Genomic DNA, 5,204 nt, shown 5'->3' with positions numbered 1-5,204 from the left:
TTAGTACATGCTAGGGTCCCGAGGATCCCAAACCACCTTCTTCACACAATTTTCTCAGCAGGATCAGTACAGCCAACATCTCTTGGATGGCAAATTTAGACATGATTGAAGGAAAAACTTCCCAGCACTTAAAAGCAATATTTATCATGCTTACTGTGTAGAAGTCACTGGGCTAGGTTGTGAAGTTTACATACAGAAATGATATAGTCCCTGCCTTCAAGGGGCTTAGGTTCTAATGGGGAGAATGTAACGAACACCGAATGGTGGCCAGGGAAGGGATCTTCGGTGTTAACCTGGGATAGACCCCCCTCACTAAAATAGGCTTTGGGGATCTATGAACTTGAATGGGAAAAAATATTACATCTTTATTTTCACTCACCTCTAATTGAAATGAACATTTCCTTCAATTATTTTAAAGCATTATTCTAAGAAGAGATCTTCCCCATGGGCTTCACCAGACTGCCAGAAGGGTCCGTGACACAAAAGGTTAAGAACCTCTGATCCAGGCAGCTACAAAGACTTCGACAGGTCTAAGGGGCAGTAGATTGTCCCATCCTTTCCAGGTTCACTGGTAATAATGATTTAATTATTCCCTGAACAAGAAGTGGAGGGTGGCAGGAGAGGGGGCAGGATTGTGCTGGCCAGGCACCAGGATCCTGCTGGGTGGCCAGTGTGAGGGGGAAAATTCCTCATCCTCTCTTTGGGCCAGCTCTTAGCCCCTTCCAGCTCTGGTATTTGGTGAGATTCCCAGAGTTCTGAATTGCAGTGAAAGGAATGGAAGTTAGTTGTTTTCAGTTGGATGTGATGGGCTTCAGCCTCCTCCAGAGTCCCACTTCTCCATCTCATCAGGATATGGAAGAGACCAAAGGTTGTCCAAGGCTTTGCCAGGGAAGTGAAAGCTGAAGAGGTCTGGGGAAGTGAGACCGGCAAGGCCAAGCAAGGGCCAATCAGCTAGCCCCCTCGGTGAAGCTGGGTCTTCCAGACACTGCCTAGTAACTTCTGATATTCTTTCCAGAGATCAGATCCCACCTCTGATATTTGCCTACCTGTGTGACCTTAGCTGAGTCCATTTCCTCATCTATAAAATGAGAGGGTTGCGCTAGAAGGCCCCTGAGGTTCCACCCAGCTCTGGGCCAATGATCCTGGGATCTTGGCTTCAACTACAGTTTCTCTTAGGTATAAAGGGTTTTCAGTCTGGCTGAAGTCTCTTCCTTTCTCCTAGTAAACCAGTTCTATTCTACACTGTCCTCTCCTCTCAAATTCTTTCTCCTAGAGGAGATCTGGCCCTTCCAAAGCCCAGCCTTGGATCACTCCCACCATCCACTGCCTTTGTTCCTACTCAGGTGCTGCTGAACAAATCTGGAGAAAACCATTCAACCGTGTGGACTGAGTCCACTACAAGTATATGTTAGATAATCTCAACTGGGCTCTCTACACAGCACAGCAATCCTTCTACACCTCCATAATTTACTCACTATCCCTCTAGCAACCCATCTTGCCAACCTTTTCTCCCTCTTTATGCCTCCCATGGCTCCCTCTTTCCCCACCCTCTCAGTTGATAACCTGACGTCATATTGCATGAGGCCATTTTGCAGAGAGCTCCCTCTTCTCCCCTTCTCATCATTCCAGTGCTGTCTGCCACTATCTCCTCCTCCTCCTCTTCCTTGCCAAGGCAAATTCCTCTACATACACAAGAGATGCTATCCCATTCCCCCTCCATAAAACGTCCCTTCTGTCACTCCCACTCTCACTAACATCCAATGACGCCCTTCCAATGGCTGCTTCTCCATTGCCTACAAGTATCCTCACATCTCTCCCATCTTCAAACCCCTTTCACTGGATCTGTCCATTCCTACCAGTTTTCATCCTCTCGCCTCCCTTTTGTGGCTAAACTCCTTAAGGACCACCCTCAAAATACCTCCGTTTCCTTTCCTCTCACTCTCTTAACTCTGCAATCTGGCTTCTGACCTCTTTATTCAACTGAATCTGCTCTCTCCCGAGTTACCTGGGATCCCTTGATTGTTCAATCCACTAGTCTTTCCTTAATCCTCATCTTTCTTGCTCTGCAGCCTTTGATAGTCAATCAGCCTCTTCTCCTTCATCCCCTCCTCTCTGCTCCCATGTGACCTCTCCTCAGTCTCCCTTCATAGATATCCATCCACGTCACCTCACTAATAGTAGGAGCCCCCTGTGGCTCTGGCCATGGTCCTCTTCTCTTCTCCCTTCATACCAGGGGTTTCAAATTCCAATAGAAACCTGCAGGCCACATATCGACTTAGAAAACCACACTTTAATATCAGGTTGTGTTGGATTTTTATTTTGTTAAACACTTCTCAATTACATTTTAATCTGGTCCAGCTGCACATGGGAGTTTTGCTTGTGGCCTAGTGGCAGTCTGACACCTCTACTCTATTTCACTGGGTGATCTCATCAGCTCCCGTGGTTTCAATTATCATTATGCAAATGACTCACAGTACTCAGATCTGGCCATCCTAAACCCTCTCCCCAACACTTCTCCAATCTCCAACCACCTTTTAGATATTCTGAACCAGATGTCTTGTAAACACCTTAAACTCAACATGTCCAAAACTGCCCAACCTCCCTCTCCCCGCTCACCACCTTCCCTATTATGGTCAAGGGTACCACCATCTTCAGTCACCTAGGCATCATCTTCAACTACTTATGCTCTCTCACCACCCCCACCCTATCATTTCTGCCTTTGAAACATCTCCTTTCTATGCCCCCCTCCTCTCCTCTGGCACTGCCACCTCCTTGGTACAGGCCCTAGGGCATCACTTCAGCCCAGATTATTGCGATAGGCAGCTGGTTGGTCTCCCTACATCATCTCTCCCCACTCCAGTCCATCGTTCATTCAGTTGTCAAATTGGTCTTCCTAAAATGCAGATCTGACCATACGACACACCCCTCTCCCCATTCAATAAACTCTAGTGGCAACCTATTGCCCCCAGGATCAGATATAAGATTTCCTTTGGCATACGAAGTCCTTCATAACCTGGCTCCTTCCTCCCTTTCCTGTCTTCTTAAACTTTACTGCTCTCCCTGTACTCACTCTTCTTTTCAATGACACTGGTCTCCTTTCAGTTTCTCAAACAAAATGCTCCATTTCCAGCCTCCAGGCATTTTCCCTGACTGAGCTGCATGCCTGGAATGCCCTCTTTTGCCTCTGCCCCTGGGCTACCCTGCCTTTCTTCAAGTCTCAGCTAACATCCCACTTTCTGTAAGAGTTCTTTCCCAGGCCTCCTTAATCTTAGTGTTCCTCGTGTCGTTATACATTTATCCTACATATAGTTTGTTTATATGTAGTTTGCATGTTGTGCCTCCCCTCCCATCAGACTGAGAACTCCCCAACAGCAGGAATTTTTGCCTTTCTTGGTATCCCCAGTGCTTAGCGCAGTGCTAGGCACACAGTAGGCCCTTAAAGCTAGGTAATTGGTTGTTATTCCACCTTAGGCAAAAACATGGAATCTGGAGCTAGAAGGAATCCCTTCAATTCACCCCCAATTTTCCAGATGAAGATACTGAGGCTCAGTGTGGGCAAGCGCATTCCCCAAGATCACGCTATTATAAATGGTTTCAGAGCTGGGAGCCCAGTTCAAGGGCTCTGCCTCCAAATGGAGGCTTCTGCTGCAGCCTGCTGCATCTTAAGGTCTGTAGTCCAGATGGGCCATCTCCCAGTGAGCCTCCTGACTAGGGCATGGATCAGGAGAGGTGCCCTTGGCCTGCCAGGACACCTCCAGGCTGCCTCGGAGGCCCACTGCATCTCAAGGTCTGTAGTCCAGCTTGACTATCCCCTACCCAGCCTCCTGATTAGGACATGCATCTGGAGGAGAGGTGCCCTTGGCCTTCCAGAACACCTCCCAGGCTGCTGTGGAGGCCCACTTTATCTTGGGGTCTGTAGTCCAGGTCAGCTATCCCCCAGCCAGCCTACTCCTGACTAGGGCATGGATCTGGAGTGGAGGTACCTTTGGCCTCCCAGGATCCCCCCTTCCCCCCAAGTTTCTGTAGTCTGCTGCATCTCAGGGTCTGTAGTCCAGGTTGGCTATCCCCAACCGGCCTCCTCCTTACTAGGGAACAGATCTGCAGGATGGTGCCCGTGGCCTCCCAGGACCCACCTCCCCCCACCCCCACCTCCCAGGCTGCCACACCTCAGGTCTTTCCTGCAGACCGCTGCAGTAACAATATGCCTAAGGGTCAAGAAATGACTCTAACTCTCCAAGCTTAAGGGAAACCTTCATTTGGGCACCCAGACACCTTGGCATCTTCAAGGCCTCTGTCAGGAACTTTTAAAACCTTAAAGCCTCCTTTGCTCCAGTCTGTCCTTGACCTCCTAAGCTCCCTGGGGATGAGCAGGGTCCAGTGACTCATTGCCATTGGCCAGCCCTGTCCTCCTCCCCTGTCGTGTTTTGTTTTGTTTTTGTGCACAGGGCTTCCTCCAGGCACAGCAAGGGGCACATCCAAATGGGGCTGGATGAGGATTCCTGAAAAGGCCCCATGGCCAGTCTCTGTTCTAGGATGGGAGCCCTAAGGCCAATGGAGATCAACCCCTGGGTCTGGCTGGACAGGAATCCTAGTCCTGGCCCTGCCCCAACTCAACAGCTACTTTGTACAAGTCACCTCTCTTTTCTTGGCTACAGCTTCCTCATCTGTAAAATGGCCAGGCTGGCCTAGATCATTTCTAAGGGCCCTTCTAGATCGGACAGTCCGAGGCTCTCTAGGTCTTTGTGCAGGCCTCCCAGCTCTCCTTCTGCATGCCTTCAGATGGGCCCCCACTCCCCTAGGAACCCTCCCAAACCCTTGGACGATGGATAACCCAGGGACTTGACCATGCACCTTCTCCAGGGGAAAGAGCAGGGATGGAGAAAGAAATTGCCTCATAACAGAGGAGGGCAATGTTAAACCTGAAGGAACGAGGCTCAAGTGGTAATTACCTCAACAGCCAATGGAGCTGCTCTACCTTCCCAAAAACATCACATCACATAGGTCACTCTATTTTGCCTGGACATAAGGTGCACCTGGCCTCACCGGCCAGTAATTATTAAGGGGAAGGTTAGTGGCTGTGAAGGAATTGGCAAGACCATACCCTAGACACTAGGTTCTCACCTATGTTTATCTAGGCAAAAGTAAACTGAGTCATCTTCAAAGGAGAAAGGGCAGGAGTGTGAAAAAGGGAAGAAAACCCCCAG

This window comes from Trichosurus vulpecula, chromosome 9 (assembly GCF_011100635.1).
Source record: "Trichosurus vulpecula isolate mTriVul1 chromosome 9, mTriVul1.pri, whole genome shotgun sequence".
Classification (NCBI taxonomy): Eukaryota; Metazoa; Chordata; class Mammalia; order Diprotodontia; family Phalangeridae; genus Trichosurus; species Trichosurus vulpecula.
Note: the sequence above shows the minus strand (reverse complement) of the source record.